Source organism: Procambarus clarkii, chromosome 13 (assembly GCF_040958095.1).
Source record: "Procambarus clarkii isolate CNS0578487 chromosome 13, FALCON_Pclarkii_2.0, whole genome shotgun sequence".
NCBI classification, from domain to species: Eukaryota; Metazoa; Arthropoda; class Malacostraca; order Decapoda; family Cambaridae; genus Procambarus; species Procambarus clarkii.
Genome location: NC_091162.1, coordinates 36,409,570 through 36,432,642, shown reverse-complemented (window position 1 = coordinate 36,432,642; position 23,073 = coordinate 36,409,570).

Below are 23,073 nucleotides of genomic sequence, written 5' to 3'. Positions count from 1 at the left end.
AGTCCCCAAGTGGGCATTTGAAGGCATAGACGACATTGGTCTCTTTCAAAGCGTTCAGCTTTGTGTCTGGAGAGTTTCTCATGAGTAGGTTTGCAGTTTTCTTGGTTTTATAGTAAATCGTCAAGTGTATCTTCTGATTTTTGTCAGTAGGGATAACGTTTCTATTAACAATATCTTTCAGGACCCTTTCCTCTGTTTTATGAGCTGTGGAAAAGAAGTTCCTGTAAAATAGTCTAATATTTGTTGTGTTAGTTGTCTCTTCAGAGGTTACATGGCGTTTCACCTTCCTTCTTATGATGTCTTCAATGAAACCATTGGAGAAGCCGTTGTTGACTAGGACCTGCCTTACCCTACAGAGTTCTTCATCGACTTGCTTCCATCCTGAGCTGTGGCTGAGAGCACAGTCGACATAAGTGTTAACAACACTCCTCTTGTACCTGTCTGGGCAGTCACTGTTGGCATTCAGGCACATTCCTATGTTTGTTTCCTTAGTGTAGACTGCAGTGTGGAAACCTCCGTTCCTTTCCGTGACTGTTACATCTAGAAAGGGCAGCTTCCCATCCTTCTCCATCTCGTAAGTGAAACGCAATACAGAATTCCGCTCAAATGCCTCCTTTAGCTCCTGCAAATGTCTGACTTTAGGTACCTGTGTAAAAATGTCATCAACATACCTGCAGTATATGGCCGGTTACAAGTTCATGTCGACTAAGACCTTTAGTTCGATGGTACCCATGTAGAAGTTCGCAAACAGGACACCTTGGGGAGAACCCATGGTGACCCCATCTACTTGCTTATACATGTGCCCATCCGGGTTCAAGAAGGGTGCCTCTTTGGATCAATATGTAGGTTTTTCCATCCTGACATGTGCCAAACCTCACTGGAGGACAGAAAATGCTATGACCTTAGCTGCCCACACTTTCACGTGAAAGGCACGGAACGCTACATAAAGAGTGGCAAGCAGGATAATGAATTTGGAGGAAACTCTATAAATTTTTTATACCAGACCGGCAGAGAATCCAAAAAGAGCAGCATGGAGAGTGTATGGAACTGGATGCCAGATCCACTTGCATTCCAGAATTACAGATACAATTACCCACCGAAAGGGAACTACAACTACGACAGAAAACTGCCCTACAACAATCAGTACTGGTCTGAACAAACTCATTATGTCCACGATTAATGGACTTGCCGAAAAGTCTCCCATTCAAACTATCACTAATAGAGTAACCTCATTCATCTTTGCCAACATACAAGGACTGAAAACAAGAACAAACAACAAAGTATAGTTCATAAATGGCCTCCTCACGGAGTCAAATGCAGTATTTGGAGCTTTCACAGAAACCCATGCAGGGGAATTGTTGGACAGTGAGATCTGGATTCCAGGATATAACCTATACAGGTGTGATAGGAAAATTAGGTCACATGGAGGAGTGGGTCTGTATATTAGGGAAGACCTTGTATGCTCGGAGCTCCTAAACGTTACAAATGAGGTGGTAGAGGTACTGGGATTAAAAATAGACAAAATAAATTTAGTGATTATACTAATATACAAACCGCCAGATGCAACGGCTGAGGAATTCACAGAACAGATAAGTAAAATAGAGAATAGCCTTGATAATTTGGAGAACCCGATACCTGATATTATCTTCCTAGGTGACTTCAACTTGCCTAGTCTCAGGTGGAAAATAGCAAACAATAATATTATACCAGGAAATCTATCAGGACCTAACCAACCACAGATTAGAGAACTACTTAGATTCTGTGACAAATTTTCACTCAATCAGCAGATATCGGAGCCAACGAGAAATGAAAATATTCTAGATCTGGTCTTTACGAACAATGAAGACATTATCAGAGACATTACGATTTCAGATACCACATACTCAGATCACAAACTCATTGAAGTGCAAACTACCATCAATACTCAGAATAGACCTAAAACGTTGATAAAGCGAGAGGGGCTATTCAGTAAATTCAACTTTAATAATAAAAGGATAGACTGGGAGATAATAAACAGGGAACTTACAAACATTCCATGGGGAACTGTTCTAAATAATACAAGTCCTACAGAAGGAATAGAAAAACTGACTTCAGAAGCGTATCAAGTCTGTCTGAAACATGTTCCTTTGAGGAAAGCCAGAAAGAGATCTAACGTAGAAAGAGAACGCAGACGACACTATAAACGCAGGAAAAAAATAACGGAACTGCTTATGCAGACACGAATTTCCCGTCAAAGAAGAAATAATTTAAATAGGGAGATTGAAGAAATCGAGCGGAAATTGAAACACTCATATGAAACTGAAGAAAGGCAGTTAGAACAGAAAGCAATTCAGGAAATAAAGAAAAATCCAAAATATTTCTTCTCATATGCGAAATCAAAAGCAAAAACCACTGCCAGTATTGGTGTACAGATTCCTGAGCCTACTGGGCTCTATCATATCTACATTTGAAACTGTGTATGGAGTCAGCCTCCACCACATCACTTCCTAGTGCATTCCATTTATTAACTACTCTGACACTGAAAAAAATCTTTCTAACGTCTCTGTGGCTCATCTGGGTACTAAGTTTCCACCTGTGTCCCCTTGTTCGTGTCCCACCCGTGCTGAAGAATTTGTCTTTGTCCACCCTGTCAATTCCCCTGAGAATTTTGAAGGTGGTTATCATGTCTCCCCTTACTCTTCTGTTTTCCAGGGATGTGAGGTTCAGCTCCTTTAGCCTTTCCTCGTACCTCAATTCTCTCAATTCCGGGACGAGCCTGGTGGCATACCGCTGAATCTTCTCTAACTTTGTCTTGTGTTTAACAAGGTATAGACTCCAGGCTGGAGCTGCATACTCCAGGATTGGTCTTACATAAGTGGTATAGAGGGTTCTGAAAGATTCCTTGCACAAGTTTCTAAAGGCAGTTCTTATGTTGGCCAGTCTAGCATATGCCGCTGATGGTATTCTTTTGATGTGGGCCTCTGGGGACAGGTTCGGTGTGATATCAACCCCCAGATCTTTCTCTCTATTTGACTCTTGCAGGATTTCACCTCCCAGATGATACCTTGTGTTCAGCCTCCTGCTCCCTTCACTTACAAGTGAAGGTTCATACACGGAGGATGACAAAGAAATTAGTGAAATCCTAAAAAAGCAGTATGAGGACATGTTTAGCACTCCAATAAACAACATGAAGGTGGAAGATCCAGACAATTTCTTTATGCGGGATATTCAAACCCCTGTAAATATAACTGATATAAACACGAGCGCACTAAATTTTGAAAAAGAAATTGAAAACATGCCCATGCACTCGGCCCCAGGTCCAGACTCATGGAATTCAATATTTATAAAGAAATGCAAAGTGCCGGTAGCACAGGCACTCAGAATAGTGTGGAGGAAGAGCTTGGACACGGGGGAGATACCAGATGCACTTAAAATAGCAGACATAGCCCCTCTACACAAGGGAGGGAGCAAAGCATTGGCAAAAAATTATAGACCAGTTGCACTAACATCGCACATCATAAAAGTATTTGAGAGAGTGATTAGGAGTCAGGTCACCAATTTCATGGAGACCAATGACCTTCACAACCCAGGCCAACATGGATTTCGAGCGGGAAGATCGTGCCTCTCACAGCTACTTGAGCACTACGACAAAGTCACTGAGGCATTAGAAGAGAAACAGAATGCTGATGCGATATACACGGACTTCGCAAAGGCTTTCGATAAATGTGACCATGGCGTGATAGCACACAAAATGAAGTCAATGGGAATAACCGGTAAAGTAGGACGCTGGATACTCAGTTTTCTGTCAAACAGGACTCAGCGAGTAACTGTCAACCATATAAAATCTAGTCCAAGTGCAGTGAAAAGCTCTGTACCTCAGGGTACAGTCCTTGCACCGCTGCTTTTCCTTATTCTCATATCAGATATAGACAAAAATACAAGTCACAGCTTCGTATCATCCTTTGCAGATGACACAAAAATCAGTATGAAAATTACCTCGGCTGAGGACATTGAAAAACTTCAAGCTGATATTAATAAAGTTTTCGACTGGGCATCAGAAAATAACATGATGTTTAACAGTGATAAATTCCAGGTACTCAGGTACGGTAAAAATGAGGACCTTAAACATAATACAGAGTACAAAACACAATCAAATGTACCCATAGTAGGAAAACAGCATGTAAAGGATTTGGGAATAATAATGTCTGACGACCTAACGTTTAAGGAGCATAACCAAGCAAATATTGCGACAGCCAGAAAAATGATAGGATGGATTACGAGAACTTTCAAATCCAGGGATCCCATCACAATGGTTGTACTCTTCAAGTCACTTGTGTTGTCCCGTCTTGAGTACTGCTCAGTACTCACTTCCCCCTTCAGAGCAGGAGAGATTGCTGAAATACAGAGAACATATACGGCACGCATAGATGCAATAAAGCACCTAAATTATTGGGATCGTCTCAAAGCCCTCCAAATGTACTCACTAGAAAGAAGACGAGAGAGATATCAAATAATATACACCTGGAAGATACTGGAGGGCCAAGTACCAAATCTACACAGTAAAATAACAACGTACTGGAGTGAACGACATGGAAGAAAATGTAGAATAGAACCAATGAAGAGCAGAGGTGCCATAGGCACAATCAGAGAACACTGTATAAACATCAGAGGTCCGCGGTTGTTCAACGTCCTCCCAGCAAGCATAAGAAATATTGCCGGAACAACCGTGGACATTTTCAAGAGGAAACTAGATTTATTCCTCCAAGGAGTGCCGGACCAACCGGGCTGTGGTGGGTATGTGGGCCTGCGGGCCGCTCCAAGCAACAGCCTGGTGGACCAAACTCTCACAAGTCGAGCCTGGCCTCGGGCCAGGCTTGGGGAGTAGAAGAACTCCCAGAACCCCATCAACCAGGTATCAACCAGGTATCTTTAGTACAGGCTTGGAGTAGTTTCCTTAGAATGTTTTCTGGTATGTCAAGAGGAGTACAGGCCAGATCACGATACACTCTGTCTGCTATCATCCCGATTGTTTCATTTACAGGTATGTTGGTAAACAGTGATTCTACGTCTAACGAGGCTCTTATCACTGTGGCCCGTGTTCCCCGCAGTAAGTCAACAAATTCCTTTGGAGACTTCAGGCTGATGGCGCAAGGGACATAAGGAGTCAGCAAGCTGTTGAGTCGCTTCGCCAGTCTGTATGTAGGTGTGGGTATCTGGCTGATGATTGGCCGAAGTGGGTTTCCAGGCTTGTGTGTCTTGACATTTCCATATGCATATCCAGGTTTGTATTCCCCTACACACAAAAATCAGATGATACAATTGACGATTTACTATAAAACCAAGAAAACTGCCAACCTACTCATGAGAAACTCTCCAGACACAAAGCTGAATGCTTTGAAAGAGACCAATGTCGTCTATGCCTTCAAATGCCCACTTGGGGACTGTAAGCCTCAAAGAACTCAGTATAAAGGCAAGACAACAACATCTCTTTCCAGGCGATTAATGATGCATAAGCAACAGGGCTCCATTAAGGAACATATAATCTCTTCCCACAACCAGACCATCACCAGAGAAGTTTTAACAAAAAATACGGAAATCATCGATAGATACAGCGATAGCAGGCGGCTTGATATCTGCGAGGCACTACACATTAAGAAGTCAACACCAGCAATCAACAGCCAATTAATGCACAACTATATTCTACCCACTTCAAGACTCCGCACCAATATAGAAGCATCCAGAAATATGGGCCAATAGGCCCTTTGCATTTACTTCCATTCTTCCCCTTTAACTTTACCCAATAATACCCAATATTTCGTGTTCTATCTTGTGTTGAAAGTTTGTTTTCACCTCACCCAAAACTGTTGTAACATATCACCTCACCCAAATGCAGGTATATAAAATGAAAAGCCGTTTGAATTATAGCAACAAAGCCTACCTACACCAGAGAATAGCTGAAGGTTCGCCATCTGCAACATGGTATCTTCAGGCAACCAAATTAGAAAGGTTAAATATCCCAAAAGGAATCCACAGGGAAATAGCAGTTAGGTTATATAGACTACGTCTAGGTTACAGATGCAACTGGGAGATTGGTGAACCCGACAGAGAGAGTGCATCTTCTGCCAAACTGTCACAGAAAAGTCATTACTTCACTATCTTCTGGAATGTGAAGCAACCAATGACCTTAGAAGAGCTTTAGGAGTTCCTGAATCAGGCAGTGGCCACCCTGAAGCCATCAACACAGTCACTCTCCTCGTCAACAAAGGTGTCCAGCAGCTGGACACCCTCATAAAGACTGTGAAGCAGTATCCTCCCCCACGATAACAGCTTGATGGTTAAATGCAACCTCAGAATACTGAGAAAAAAAAATTGTACCACTTGCGGGCTATTCATGCCCGTGCCACCACTTGGGTGGCTTAATCTTCATCAATCATCAATCGAATTATAGCATAGTAAAAAATCTGTTTTAGTGTTTGCAGTTTATAGTTGTGTGTGTGTAAACTAAAGTCTTTGAAAATGTAATAAGTTATTACGAAACGCGTTCAAGTGTCGCGTCAGACTAGAAATAAAAATGAATTTTGGAGAACTGATTTTTCAATTACCATCGACAGTGAAAAGAACCATAAGAAATATTGAGAAAATTCGTGTTATAATTAATAATCTTACTTTTTCGGTCATATTTAATAATATATGTATACAGGAAAGACTGCTACCAAAATATACTAATAAACATTAGATACACAATAATATATACATCTCTGTGCAGTAGTACTATCCTAAGTCACCCTAAGTGTTTGCAATCTAGAAAGTGTATCCAGTACTACATTTAATTTTCCTGGAATATGTTTGACGACCAGATTATACTCTTGCAACAATAAAGACCACCTTAATATTCTCTGGTTGGAATTCTTCATGCTAGCAATAAATGTTAAGGGGTTGTGGTCAGTAAACACTTCAACAGTATTGGCTAATACATAAATGTCAACTTTTTTAACAGCTAATAATAATGACAAAGCTTCTTTCTCTACTGTGGAGTAATTCTGTTGACATTTGGTAAACATTTTAGAATAATAATGTATTGGATGATTAATACCCTCATCATCCTTTTGCATTAGTACAGAGCCGACATCCCAATGCGAAGCATCTATATATAGTATGAATGGCTTAGAGTATAGCATGAATGGCTTTTCTCTATAACCCCTCGGTAGGACTACTTGATTAACTACCTCCCAAGTGTGTGACACAGGTGAGCTCCTAGGTCTCCACTTCCGCATCAACACCTCTTTAGTGTAGTAATAAGTCATAGCCTCCCGATTCTGCCTCTAGGTCAGTTACTGCCTTATTGTGCAAGTCAGTCAACATAGGATCAGTTCTTTGCTGATAAATAAAATTTGGTTTTGATCTCATGTCTGAAGAGCCAGATGTGGTAACTGGACTACACTCTCCCCTACCTCTTTTATTTGGTGTTATTGTGGAGGTGCTCCCCATCCTGTTCCCATCTGCTTCTTCCAACTTGGTCATAAAAGTGTCACAAAGATCCACTTCACTATTTGATTTGTTAACCTATAATTTTGTCTCCTGACTTACATTATTGGGAGTTTGTGATATTTGAGACTGATTTTGACTGGGTCACGGCACATGCTGGGTACATTACCATGTCCTCAGAATCTGTTCGTGCCCTAATCACCTCTGGCTTAGTTAGCATTATTGGGTGGTCATCTGTTCTAACTCGATTATCAGCAAGATCATTCCCCACAATTAGATCAACGCCAGCAACTGGTAATTTAGGACTAACACCATCTAAACTTTTGCCTTTAATAATATCACACTCGAAGTTTACTTCCCTCAAGGATACAATCTGGAAATCTCCAGTGATTCCCTGTATAATCATTACCTCTCCAGTCTCTGTAGACTGTATATATTGTAAAACTCTCTAATAATAAAGATTACTAAAATGTACATAAATCTATATAAATAAAAATGTAACTGTTCGTTTGTTCAAATTCATTAATCTCCGAAAGTTCTTTACCGATTGCTTTGAAATTTTCACACAACGTTCCATTTGCATCCGAGTGGGTTTTAATATACATACAATATAGATGTCACGTCTGTGATGGGAAAAAACATGTTTTTTTTTTCAATTATGTTTTCCTGTGTTTTTCATGTGAGGGGAAATCTTCAAAACCTCTTTACCAATTGCTTTGAAATTTTGACACAATGTTGCATTCGAAAAGGCGCATGCTGTTATATACATTTTATACACATGCCTCACCTGTGACAGGAAAAAAACATGCTTTTCTGAAAAACAGCGCCATATGTTGGACGTAAGAGCAACACACTCTGTAACCTCCGAAAGTTCTTCGCCGATTGCTTTGAAATTCTAACACAACATTCCATTCGAATATATGCATGTTTTTATATGCCTACTATATAGATGCCACACCTGGGACAGGTAAAAACATTTTTTTTTTTTTAAGTGCCATCTGTTGCATATAATAGCAACACACACGCTACACTAAATATGTTACGATTCCATTTCAATGATTCCAATTGCATTGACAAATTTAATTTTGATAGATTTTGATTTATTTTCATTTTAATTTAATTATTTTGTGTGACATTGCATTAGAATTGAGCTGTGTTGTTTACCATACCGTTCATTTTGTGAGTATAAGTATAGATGCCACACTTGTGACAAGTAAAAACATTTTTTTTAAGAAACAGCGCCATCTGTTGCACGTTAGAGCAACGCACGCTATAATAAATATGTTACGATTCCATTTCAATGTTTCCAATTTCATTGGTAAATTGAATTTTTATACATTTTTATTCATTTTTATTTTTATTTAATTATTTTGTGACATAATTTGTGTCACACATTTGTGTGACATTGCGTTGGAATTGAGCCGTGTTGTTTACCGTACCATTCGTTTTGTAAGTATAGTTTATTTTTTTTATTTTTTTTCATTTTATTTTTTAACTGTTTTTCTTATACATCAGTGCTGGGAACATCAGATCATTTGATGTTCCCAATTTTCTGAGGGGAACATCAGATCATTTGGGAATGCATATCACGATGGAGTGGGAAATGGTAGTGAGGACGAGGGGACAGGAGTGTGGGATAATGGATATGACGAGAGGACAAGGGAGGGAGTAATAGTAGGGAGGATGAGGGAACGGGGAAGTTGGGCATGGTGGGGACGAGGGGACAGGGGAATGGAGAATGGTGTTAGGATGACAAGGGGACAGGAGAGTTGGGATTGTGGGGAGGACGAAGGGATGGAGGAGGGGGCTAATGGTATGGAGGACAAGGCGGATGGAGGAGTAGGAGATGGTGGGGAGAACGAGGGGACGGTGGAGTGGGGAGGACAAAGAGATGGGGGAGGGGGGGGAATGGTGGGGAGTACAAGAGGACAGGGAAGTCGGGAATGGTTGGGAGGACGAGGGGTTAGGGGAGTGAGGAATGGTTGGGAGGATGAGAGGATGGTGGGGAGGACTAGGAGACCGGGAAAGGTTGTTGTGGCTCAGCAACGCACATGCGTTGCTGAGCCACAGCAACACGTGGGCGGGTACAGCTAGTAAGTAATAAAGTACATAATCATAATATACCAATATTAAAAATATTCTAAATTTATACGCAAGGAAAAGAGAATAAATAGGCTACACAATTCTATACCAAGTTTCACATACAGGCTACCTACTTTTATTAGGCTTTCCATCAGGCTGCTCAATATGTGAGGTGCTCCCAGAAAGGCTGCCAATTATGTCAACGCTGTGTCATAGTTTGTGTGACATAGAGTCCTGTCATGAATTTGGTGGTGAACCTTTAAATGTTGTTTAGGGAATAGATGATTTTACTGGAGCCTAAGGGAAATCAAGGAGTAAGGAAAACAGCCTAGTACAAAGACGCAAATTTATATGTATAAGACACACGATATTACATAATATGAAATGGTATTCCTTACAACTCAAGGTTATACTGTGGTAAATAAACTCCCAAATGGGTTTTGGCTACCCTTTGGGTCACAATCTCAAACCTGGAACCATGCACACAGCCACCACACCTACCAACCAGTGACACACATATTTACACCTCTAGGAAACCTGGACTCTCTCTTATAAAACATCTCCAAAGTCTGCATAACAACTCTACCCTATCTTTCATCCCTGTTGAAATACAAAGGAAGTCTTATCTGACTGTGCCACCGGAGAAAAAAACCCAGATAGCAGGATCTGGTCGTCAGCGATACATCTCCCCTCAAGTCATGATGGCGTCCATCTCTCTTGTGTCATCGCCCCTTAATACTCTATTCTTTACATTTGCAATCAAACTATTTATTGACTTAATTTACTATATTCCCAATGCATGCTTTTTGATTGAGTCCATTTTTTCCTCACATAATTAGGCTATTCTTCACTTTATTCCTAACAATCTTCTGCTGAGAAGGCACTACTTTATTGGGCGGAGTATTACTGGTGAATCGCGGCCTCTCTGATATCAAGCTGTAGATATTTTCCTATCAAACATTCTCCACTGTGTCCACCAACATTTATAAATGAAACTAACCTCCACAGGAGGTTAGTTTCAGCACCTCTTGCCTGTCACCCTTTTTGTATATCGGGACCTAATTGGGATTGGGACCTCCTACCTTTCCAGTGGGTCAAATTCTCCAAGGTTGCTTGGTTTGCCTCCTCATTTAGTGCAGGGACTTCTGCTTGTATTGTGGAGACCTACTGGAATCACTTGTTGAGTTCTTCACACACCTCATTGTCGTTTTCTGTGTATCTGTTCTCTCCTTTTCTCAGTTGCATCACTTGTTCATTCACTACTGTTTTCCTCCTGAAGTGGCTGTGGAACAGTTTTGGTTGGGTCTTAGCTTTACTCGCGAAGTCATTTTCATGCTGTGTTTTTCTGCTTCTCTCGTCACTCTGAGGTCCTCATTTCTGGCCCTTTGGTATCTCTCCAGTGTTCTGTTATTCCTGTAGTTTCTCCATGTTCTTTTACTCAATTGCTTCGCTACCTTACATTCCTGAATTGAACCATGGATTCTTCTGTTGATTTCCATTTTTTTCTTTTTGGGGCAGGACAAACCTGTCTGCAGCTTCCTGGCACTTCTGGGTGATATAATCCATCATATCCTGCACAGTCTTTTCTCTGAGTTCTGTTTCCAATTTTATTCCCTTTAGGAATAAAATCATCCTCATCTCGTCATATTTTCCTCTTCGGTAATTTAGTCTTTTCCCTTCCAATTCCATCCTTGGATAGGTTATCCCTACCTGTACCAGATACTCAAATGTCAATACACTGTGGTCACTTTTCCCAATAGGGGCTTCAAATTTGACTTCCCTTATTTCTGAATCATTCAATTGTAATATCAGATCGAGTCTAACTGGTTTGTCATTCCCTCTCATTTCAGAAAGTTCTTTGTTGCCACTTCTGAGAGTATAGCTCTCCATGTATCTCCACCACCATGTGAAGGCACAGTTCCTGATGGCATAGTTCCTGTTATGTAGTCTCTGAATCCGTCGCAGCCTGGAATTTCCAGTCTTCACACCTCCAGTCCTTCCTTATCAGCACGGCCACTCCTCCTCCTCCTCTCTCTTTCCTCTCTTTCCTTATTACATAGTAGTCCTTTGGAAACACAGCATTTGTTATTACTCCTGACAATTTTGTTTCTGTGAGTCCTATTACATCCTGCGCTCTTTGCCAGTTCACTTACTTTGTTGGTAATCCCATCGATGTTTGAGTTCATTACCTTAAAGCTGACTTTAGTATATTCATTTTCACCCATCCTCCCACCAAGTGTAGGAAGCCGTTCCATGGGCATGGCTACTTGAGTAGGCTCATCCTACTCAAGCAGAAAGGGGGAGGGGGGTGTACGTGGGGGGAGGGGGGTGTACATGGGGGGAGGGGGGGTAGGGAGAGGTGGGGGGGGCGGGGAGGAGGGAGGTTGGCTTAGAAATTGCCGAGATCTGCTTGGGACAGGAAGACTTCCTAGGGGTAGAAGCACAGGGAGTGCTTGGAGTGAGGGCTCATCCTCCTGTGACATAGTTAACAGGAGTTTGGATGGGGGTGGGGTGGGGTATGGAGGATTTAGATCTGGCCTGGGCCTACTTGGGGCAGGAAGAAGACCAGGGGATGGGAAGGTGGAGGGTACTCGGGGTAGGAAGGGGGTGGATTTGGGTGGTATAGTGGGCATTGTGTAGGGGCAAGGAAGGATTTGTGCTTGGGGTGTGTGAGGGGGGACGTCTATGGCGTGGTGGGTTGGGGTGTTGCAGTCCTTTCTGGGGTTCGCGAATTGCTGGATTTTGGTTCCCCACTCCCCTCTGGGATTGCTGGGTTTGAGGTCGAAGTTCCCTGGCTCCCTTCCCTCAACCTGTGCCTTTTCTTTGCATCTGGTGCCTGTATTATCTCTTTCCTAGTCTTGTCCCTCAGAAGGAATATCTTTCCGTTATTCCTTATATATTTCAGTTTGCTCTTTTTTACTAGGATGTCCTCTTTGTTGGACTCGATTCTGAGTACTACCTTGATCAACCAATCTTTGTCTTTGTTTTACTAGCCAATCCGGAAAGACTTTGTGTGTCTTTTTCAGCCCCTTCCATTCCTATCTCCTTTAGTATCCCTTACACTACAGCTTTGTCCTTAGTCCTCCATTCTTCCCTTTTGGAACCTTCTTGTTTCTTAATACCTACCACTACTGCAGCACTTTTCCTTTCCATTAACCGGCTCGTGTATCTAACTGCCTCTTGTGAAGTTATTGCTTTCATTGCAACTTCCTTGTCTGTGGACATGGCTTCTAGGCACATCTTCAGCATGTCAGCAAAGGTGACACCCATTGGGGGGAAGGTTGCTTCCATTGATGCATCCCCTGTTACCTGGGGGTTGGTTGCCTGGGCCAGAGTCTGAGGAGATCTTGTTTAATTTTTTTTTATCTTCTCTTGCAATGCACTTAGTTCCTTCTGCAGTTTACTTATGGTTTCCTTCATGACTTTCAATTCCCCTCTAATTAATTTCCCTTTATTCACATGGAGAATATCTCCATGTATGACTCACCCTGTTCCTCTCCTCCACTTGTGTTCTGTTTTCCTACTATTCTGCTTGACCCTTTTTTGTTCCCTAGAGTTAATATTAGTCTACATTAACACTAGAGTGTGTGTGCGTGCACGTGCGCATGTGTGTGGTGTGTATGATGTGCTGGTGTGTGCGTGCATGCATGTGTGTGGTGTGTTTGTGTGTACTTATCTTGTTGTGCTTGCGGGAGTTGAGCTCTGGCTCTTTGGTCTCACCTCTCAACTGTCCATCAACTGGTATACAGTTTCCTGAGCCTACCTGAGTTTCCTGAGCCTCTGTCATATCTACACTTGAAACTGTGTATGGAGTCTGCCTCCACCACATTAATTCCTAATGCATTCCATTTGTCAACCACTCTGACACTGAAAAATTCTTTCTAATGTCTCTATGGGTCATTTGGGCACTAAAATTCCACCTGTGTCTCCTAGTGTGCGTGTCCCTGGTGTTAAATAGTCTGTTTTTATCTACCCTATTAATTCCTCTGACAAACTTGTATGTGGTGATCATGTCCCCCCAAACTCTTCTTTCCCAGTGACTTGAGGTTTATTACCGGTAGTCTCTCCTCGTAGCTCCTACCCCTCAGTACGGGTATTACACTGGTGGCAAACCTTTGAACTTTTTCCAGTTTAGTCTTATGTTTAACTAGATATGGACTCCATGCTGGAGCTGCATACTCTAGGATTGGTATGACATATGTGGTATACAAAGTTCTGAATTATTCTTTACACAAATTTCTAAGAGGACGTTCTTATGTTAGCCAACCTGGCATATGCCGCTGATGTTATCCTCTTGATATGGGCTTCAGGGGACAGGTCTGGCGTGATATCAACCCCCAGGTCTTTCTCTCTTTTTGACTCTTGAAGTATTTCATCTCCCAAATGATACCTTGTATCTGGTCTCCTGCTCCTTACACCTATCTTCATTACATTACATTTGCTTGGGTTAAACTCTAACAATCATTTGGTCGGCCTTTCCAGCAGCTTGTCCAGGTCTTATTGAAGCCTCAAGCTTTCCTCCTCTATCTTAATCACTTCTCATAATTTTGGCATCGTCAGCAAACATTGAGAGGAATGAGTTTATACCCTCCGGGAAATCATTTACGTATATCAGAAACAAGATAGGACCGAGTACAGAGCCCTGTGAGACTCCACTGGAGACTTCACGCCAATCATAGGTGTCACCCCTCACTGTAACTCTCAGCTTCCTATTGCTTAGGTGTTCCCTTATCCACTGAAGCACCCAATCAGTTACTCCTGCTTGTTTCTCCAGCTTATGCATCAGCCTCTTATGTGGTACTGTGTCAAAGGCTTTCCGACAGTCCAAGAAAATGCAGTCCACCCAGCCCTCTCTTTCTTGCTTAATCTTTGTCACTTGATCGTAGAATTCTATTAAGCCTGTAAGGCAAGATTTACCCTCCCTGAACCCAAGTTGAGGGGCTGACACAAAGTTCCCTCTTTCCAGATGTGTAACTATGTGTTTTTTTCTCACGATTTTCTCCATCACCTTGCATGGTATACTAGTTATGGACATTGGCCTGTAGTTCAGTGCCTCTTATCTGTCACCATTTTTGTATATTTGGACTACATTAGCCGTCTTCCGTATTTCTGGAATTTCGTCTCCAGTGATCTACTATACACAATGGAGAGTGGCAAGAAAAGTGCTTCTACACACTCTTTCAATTCCCATGGTGAGTTTCCGTCTGGGTCAACAGACTTTCTAACGTCCAGATCCAACAAATGCCTCTTGACCTCATCTCTTGTAATTTCGAATCCTTCCTAGGCCACCTCTCCTAGCGCCGTGACCTCACCTCGTTCTATTGTGAAGACCTCTTGGAACCTCTTGTTGAGTTCTTCACACACCTGTTTGTCATTCTCTGTGTACCTGTTCTCACCCGTTCTTGGTTTCATCACCTGTTCCTTCACTGTTGTTTTTCTCCTGATGTGACTGTGGAGTAGTTTTGGTTCGGTCTCGGCTTTATTAGCTATATCAATATGTAGTGTGTGTGTTGTGACAATAATCTCCTTCAAGAGATTGAGCCTGCTCTTCCCTCCACAAACCCGTCGTTGAAATTATATAAAACGACTATGGAAGACATGTCCAACAATGACAACAACACCAGCAAGGCTTGCCAGGGTGAGCAAAACGTATGCAGCCAGCCACCTGTTCGGACCCAAACCACCAAACTACATGTTGATCGCTACCGGCTCCGCTGATTGGTCGCCGGTCTGGCTGCACCTGTACTCGCCCCCCCATACTACTTGATGTCTGGGGTCGCCCCAACCTCGGACTTCAGAATGTTCAGTGCTCTCGTTGTCACCACTCCTCCCAGCTAGACGCTAGCGTGTACTGAGAGAAGTGGTGGCTTAAAGCCAATATTCCAGCACCTCCCATTTTACTTTTGTATTGCACTTCTTGTTATTTTGCCTTAACGTAACTTTTCATTGTGTCATCTAATTATTCTTATTATTTTGATTGATTTTATTATAAGAATTTGTTTGTGCATTTTATTCATGTTTTGATTTATTTAACGTAATTAAAATTTCATTGTTAAAGTTTACTTGTGTTTTGTGTCTTCTCCTTACCTTACCACAGACGAAGTTCCAGTTTTTTCTATTTTTTTTATAACTATGTGACGAGGCCATACCCCTAGCCTTAAACAGCCGAACACCAACGCGTTACCGTCACAGTGTATTCACCTATTTGTGCTTGCGGGGGTTGAGCTTTGGCTCTTTGGTCCCGCCTCTCAACTGTCAATCAACTGGTGCATAGATTCCAGAGCCTACTGGGCTCTGTCATATCTACATTTGAAACTGTGTATGGAGTCAGCCTCCACCACATCACTGCCTAATGCATTCCATCTGTTAACTACTCTGACACTGAAAAAGTTCCTTCTTACGTCTTTGTGGCTCATGTGGGTACTCAGTTTCCACCTGTGTCCCCTTGTTCGCATACTACCAGTGTTGAATAGTTTATCCTTGTCTACCCGGTCTATTCCTCTGAGGATTTTGTAGGTAGTGATCATGTCTCCCCTTTCTCTTCTGTCTTCCAGTGTCGTGAGGTGCATTTCCTGCAGCCTTTCCTCGTAACTCATGCCTCTTAGTTCTGGGACTAGTCTAGTGGCATATCTTTGAACTTTTTCCAGCTTCGTCTTGTGCTTAACAAGGTACGGGCTCCATGCTGGGGTTGCATACTCCAGGATTGGTCTTACATATGTGGTATACAAGATTCTGAATGATTCCTAACACAGGTTCCTGAAGGCTGTTCTGATGTTAGCCAGCTTCGCATATGCCGCAAACGTAATTTTTTTTAAGTGGACTTCAGGAGACAGTTTTGGTGTGATATCATGTGTGTGTGTGTGTGTAGTCACCTAGTTGTGTTTGCGGGGGTTGAGCTCTGGCTCTTTGGTCCCGCCTCTCAACCGTCAATCAACAGGTGTACAGATTCCTGAGCCTATTGGGCTCTATCATATCTACACTTGAAACTGTGTATGGAGTCAGCCTCCACCACATCACTTCCTAATGCATTCCATTTGTCAACCACTCTGACACTAAAAGAGTTCTTTCTAATATCTCTGTGGCTCATTTGGTCACTCAGTTTCCACCTGTGTCCCCTTGTGCGTGTGCCCCTTGTGTTAAATAGCTTTATCTACCCTATCAATAGTCTTTAATATACCTTATCAATTCCCTTCAGAATCTTTAATGTGGTGATCATGTCCCCCCTAACTCTTCTGTCTTCCAGCGAAGTGAGGTTTAATTCCCGTAGTCTCTCCTCGTAGCTCATACCTCTCAGCTAAGGTACTAGTCTGGTAGCAAACCTTTGAACCTTTTCCAGTTTAGTCTTATCCTTGACTAGATATAGAATCCATGCTGGAGCTGCATACTCCAGGATTGGCCTGACATATGTGGTATACAAAGTTCTGAATGATTCTTTACACACGTTTCTGAAAGCCGTTCGTATGTTGGCCAGCCTGGCATATGCCGCTGATGTTATCCTCTTGATATGTGCTGCAGGAGACAGGTCTGGCGTGATATCAACCCCCAAGTCTTTTTCTTTCTCTGACTCCTGAAGAATTTCCTCTCCCAAATGATACCTTGTATCTGGCCTCCTGCTCCCTACACCTATCTTCATTACATTACATTTGGTTGGGTTAAACTCTAACAACCATTTGTTCGACCATTCCTTCAGCTTGTCTAGGTCTTCTTCAAGCATCAAACAGTCCTCTTCTGTTTTAATCCTTTTCATAATTTTAGCATCGTCCGCAAACATTGAGAGAAATGAATCGATACCCTCCGGGAGATCATTTACATATATCAGAAACAAGATAGAACCAAGAACAGAGCCCTGTGGAACTCCACTGGTGACTTCACGCCAATCGGAGGTCTCACCCCTTACCGTAACTCTCTGCTTCCTATTGCTTAGGTACTCCCTTATCCACTGGAGCACCTTACCAGCTACACCTGGCTGTCACTCCAGCTTATGTACCAGCCTCTTATGCGGTACTGTATCAAAGGCTTTCCGACAATCCAAGAAAATGCAGTCCGCCCAGCCCTCTCTTTCTTGCTTAATCTTTGTCACCTGATCGTAGAATTCTATCAAGCCTGTAAGACAAGATTTACCCTCCCTGAACCCATGTTGGCGATTTGTCACGAAGTCCCTTCTCTCCAGATGTGTTACCAGGTTTTTTCTCATGATCTTTTCCATCACCTTGCATGGTATACAAGTCAAGGACACTGGCCTGTAGTTCAGTATCTCTTGCCTGTCGCCCTTTTTGTATATTGGGACCACATTCGCCGTCTTCCATACTTCTGGTAGGTCTCCCGTCTCCAGTGACTTACTATACACTTTGGAGTGGCAAGCAAAGTACCTCTGCACACTCTTTCAATATCCATGGTGAGATCCCATCTGGACCAACAGCCTTTCTAACATCCAGATTCAGCAGGTGTCTCTTGACCTCCTCTCTCGTAATTTCGAACTCTTCCAAGGCCGCCTGGTTTACGTCCCTTTCTCCTAGCACAGTGACCTCACCTTGTTCTATTGTGAAGACCTCCTGGAACCTCTTGTTGAGTTCTTCACACACCTCTCTGTCATTCTCTGTATACTTGTCCTCGCCTGTTCTAAGTTTCAATACCTGTTCTTTCACTGTTGTTTTCCTTCTGATGTGACTGTGGAGTAGCATTGGTTCGATCTTAGCTTTGTTTGCTATATCATTTTCAAAACTTTTCTCTGTTTCTCTTCTCACCCTGGCGTACTCATTCCTGGTTCTCTGGTATCTCTCTCTGCTTTCTGGTGTTCTGTTGTTCCGGAAGTTCCTCCACGCCTTTTGTTCAGTTTCTGAGCTTCCATACATGCCCCTATTATACCATGGATTCTTCTGTTGCTTCTCGGATTTTTCCCTTTGGGCCGGGATGAACCTGTTTACTGCCTCCTGACACTTTTGGGTAACATAGTCCATCATACCTTGTACAGACTTATCTCTGAGGTCTGTGTCCCAAGGTATTTCACTTAGGAAACTTCTCATCTGTTCATAATTCCCCTTTCGGTATGCCAGCCTTTTGATTCCTAGTTCTTTTTTGGGGGAGATAATTCCTAGCTTTACCAGGTACTCAAAGATCAATACACTGTGGTCACTCATTCCCAAAGGCGCTTCCATCTTAACTTCCCTTATATCCCACTCATTTTTGTAAATATCAAATCAAGCATTGCTGGTTCATCTTCTCCTCTCATTCTTGTTGGTTCTTTGATGTGCTGGCTTAGAAAGTTTCTTGTTGCCACGTCCAGCAGCTTAGCTCTCCATGTTTCTGGTCCTCCATGCGGGTCTCTGTTCTCCCAATCGATCTTCCCATGGTTGAAGTCTCTCATAATTAGCAGTCCAGATCCATTCCTGCTAGCAACAGAAGCTGCTCTTTCTATTATGTTAATGGTGGTCATGTTGTTTCTATCATATTCCTGTCTAGGTCTTCTGTCATTTGGTGGTGGATTATATATGACTACGACTATAATTTTTTTCTCTCCATTTGTTATGGTACCTGCTATGTAGTCACTGAAACCTTCACAGCCCTGAATAACCATCTTCCCAAAATCCCAGCCTTTTCTTACCAGCAGAGCTACACCACCCCTACCTCTTCCTTCCCTCTCTTTCCTCATAACATAATAGTCCTGTGGGAACACTGCGTTTGTTATCATTTTCGTTAGCTTTGTTTCTGTGAGGGCTATTATGTCTGGGTTTTCCTCTAGTACCCTTTCTCCAAGCTCATTTGCTTTATTTGTAATTCCATCTATGTTAGTGTACATTGCTTTGAAGCTCACTTTCTTCTGTCCCTTCTCAAATCGCCTCCCTGCTGGTGGGGGAAGCTGTTCCATGGGTGTGAGGACCTGTGAGGTGGATAACATGGTCTCAGAGGATACTGGAATGAGGGGCGGGGGATCCAGTGAAGGGGGAGGGACAGGGAGGGTATGGGTGAAAGGGGATGGAGGACAGAAAGGAAAGGGGGGGGGGAGGGAGGACTCGGCGGGAGGAGGGGAGCGGTAGAAGGGTGGGGATTGGGTGTCGGGGGAGGGAGATTTGGCTGAACATTTGAGAGGGGGCAGGGAGGGTTTGGGGTAGAGGGGTTTCCTATGCAGAGGAGGGTGGCGGGGTTGTCCTCTCTTCTGGTGTTACTGGATAGCTGGTTGTGGGTTACCCCCCTCGCCTCTGGGTGTGTTGTGTTGGGAGCTGTGACTTCCTGGTTTTCCCCTCTCGCTCTGCGCCTCTTCCCTGCTTCTGCCGACATGGCTCTCTCCTCCCTTGTCATGTCTCTCTGGAGGAATACATTTTTTAATTTTCCCACATTTTTCAGGGAGCTCTTCCTTGATAGAATCTTCTCCTTTGTGCTCTCGTTTGCAAACACTATCTTTATCACTCGGTCTCGGTCTTTGTTGTACCAACCTAGCCTGAAAACCTTCTCAATGCTATGCTCAGCCCCTTCCATGTCTAGTGCCTTTAGTACTTCATTCACTGCTGCTTTGTCCTTGTCATTCCACTCTGTCCTATTAGAGCTTTCCTGCTCTTTAATACCCCCAGCAACCACTGATCTGTTCCTTTCCAGCAGTGGAGCTGGAGCTAGTGGAGCTTGCCGCCTCCTGTAAGGTGGCTGCTTTCATGGCCACCTCCATCACTGCAGTCATTACTTCAGAGTTATTTTTTTTTAGTATTTCTGCAAATGTTGCTTTTATTGTGGCATTCTCACCCAAAAAACTATTACCCACCTTCTCCCTGGATGATTTTCTGAGTCTCTGCCTCGATACCATTCTCTTTGAGGGCTCTAATCTCCTCCTTTGCTGCTGTCAGCTCTCTTTTCAGGTTGCTTATTTCGTTCTTCATTTCCTGCATCATTTCTTGCATCTCACTCTTGATGTCCTCCAGAAACTGGGCGAACATTTCCTTCATTTCGTCACCTTGACTCTTCCCTGTTCCCCTGGTACCTCTGGCTGTCATGCTTGCCCCTGTTCCTATAGTTGTGCCGTGATAGTATTTGTCAGGAGTGCAGAGCGGGATGGGGGAGGGGGAGAGAGAGAGAGAGAGAGAGAGAGAGAGAGAGAGAGAGAGAGAGAGAGAGAGAGAGAGAGAGAGAGAGAGAGAGAAAGGGAGTGATAAAGGGAGAGATAAATGAGTGGGTGGGGGCGATCCGACCTTTCACTGAAGTGAGAAGAAAGTAGAAGGGGAGGGGGGGAGGAGATGGAGAGAGAGGAGGGAGGGAGAGAGAGAGGGAGGAGAGAGGGAGAGAGAGAAGAGGGAGAGAGATGGAGAGGGAGAGAGCGGGTAAGGGAGAGACGGGGTGACGGAATGACGGGGTGAGGGAGAGAGGAGGGGGTGTGTGTTTGTGTGGGCAGAGAGGGGGGGGGGAGGAAAGAGAGGGAGGGAGGGGGGGAGAGAGAGAGAGAGAGAGAGAGAGAGAGAGAGAGAGAGAGAGAGAGAGAGAGAGAGAGAGAGAGAGAGAGAGAGAGAGAGAGAGAGAGAGAGAGAGAGAGAGAGAGAGAGAGAGGGAGAGAGATAGAGAGTGGGAGAGAGATAGAGAGTGGGGGAGAGAGAGAGTGGGAGAGAGATAGAGAGAGATAGAGAGTGGGAGAGAGAGAGAGTGGGAGAGAGAGAGAGTGGGAGAGAGATAGAGAGTGGGAGAGAGAGAGAATGGGAGAGGGATAGAGAGTGGGAGAGAGAGAAAAGGGGAGAGAGTGGGGTGGGGAAGATTGTGTGTATGGGGGATGCGGGGGACTGGGGGTGGAGGGGGGGCGGAGATAGCGACCAGGTTAGGTCAGGTCAGATGGGGGGATAAGAGGGGGGGGGTATAGTAAGGTCCTATCCCCTGTTCCCAGGTGTTAATTCTTTTTCCCCTGACTGAACGTTTGTGTGTGTGTGTGTGTGTGTGTGTGTATTTATTTTAGCGTGTGCGCGCTTGTGTGTGTGCATACGTACGTGGGCGGGCGTGCGTGCTGTGTCATGAGTTTCCTTAAGCGTTACCTCTACCTAAATGAGCCACTTTGAGATTTTTAAATATATATGATATCCTGAACAAGAATTTGATAATATTTTACCTCACACTGTACACCTGATTAATTGACCAGAGAGGGGGTACATACCAGTCTGCCTTTCCGCTCACACAACTAGATGAGTAAGGACGATGTATGATGACGATGGTTATCCGTCGTTGTCTCCCACTAGGTGATTCACTATGTCAATGTCTATACAAAGCTCTGGAGTCAGTCACTGTATAGTTGTGTGACAGTTCACTAATTTACTGTACCACTGATCACAGTCACTACTCAACAAACACAATCAGGCAGTTCCACGGCGGGTCGTCCCACCTGGCCAGTAGGTCATATCGCTCCACACTTATATGCACCGGTGATTGCCACTAGCTCCACTTTGGTTTCTTCGCACTATCGCTAGCGATATGACTATGCTATGTAGCACCCTGCTATCTACACACTGCGAGAGGCCAAATACTATGATCTAGCCTCTATACTCCTTCAATGTCCCGAGAAATTGACGAATTTCCGAGGACCTCACTAATCGTGTGTGTCCCCTACCGACTCACGGCTACTACTGTGAGACAACGACCACACACACACACACAGCTGTGTGTGTGTGTGTGTGTGTGTGTGTGTGTGTGTGTGTGTGTGTGTGTGTGTGTACTCACCTAGTTGTGTTTGCGGGGGTTGAGCTCTGGCTCTTTGGTCCCGCCCCGTGTGTGTGTATGTGTGTGTATGCTCACCTAATTGTGCTTGTAGGGGTTGAGCACTTACTCTTTGGTCCTGCCTCTCAATCGTCAATCAACGGTTGTGTGTGTGCGTGTGTGTGTGTGTGTGTATTCACCTTGTTGTATTCACCTAGTTGTCCTTGCGGGGGTTGAGCTCTGCTCTTTCAGTTGAGAGGCTCGCCTCTCAACTGTCAATCAACTGTTACTAACAACTATTTTTTCCACACCACACATACACACACACACACACACACACACCAGAAAGCAGCCCGTGACAGCTGACTAACTCAGGTACCTATTTATCCAGGTACCTATTTACTGCTAGGTAACAGGGGCATCTGGGTGAAAGAAACTGCCAATTGTTTCTCGCTGGCGCCGAGAATCGAACCCGATTCCCGGCGCCAGGAACAGGATTACGCGTCCAGCGTGCTGTCCAGTCAGCCACCGGCCCCGGCTGTGTATGTGTGTGTATTCACCTAGTTGTATTTGCGGGGGTCGAGCTTTGCTCTTTCGGCACGCCTCTTAACTGTCAATCAACTGTTTGCTAACTACTTTTTTTTCTTTTTTCCACACCACACACATACACCCCAGGAAGCAGCCCGTGACAGCTGACTAACTTCCAGGTACCTATTTACTGCTAGATTACAGGGGCATTCATGGTGAAAGAAACTTTTGCCCATTTGTTTCTGCCTGTCGCGGGAATCGAACCGGCACCACAGAATTACGAGTCCTGCGCGAAATCCACCAGGCTACCAGGCCCTCAGGCCTGGTGTGTGTGTGTGTGTGTGT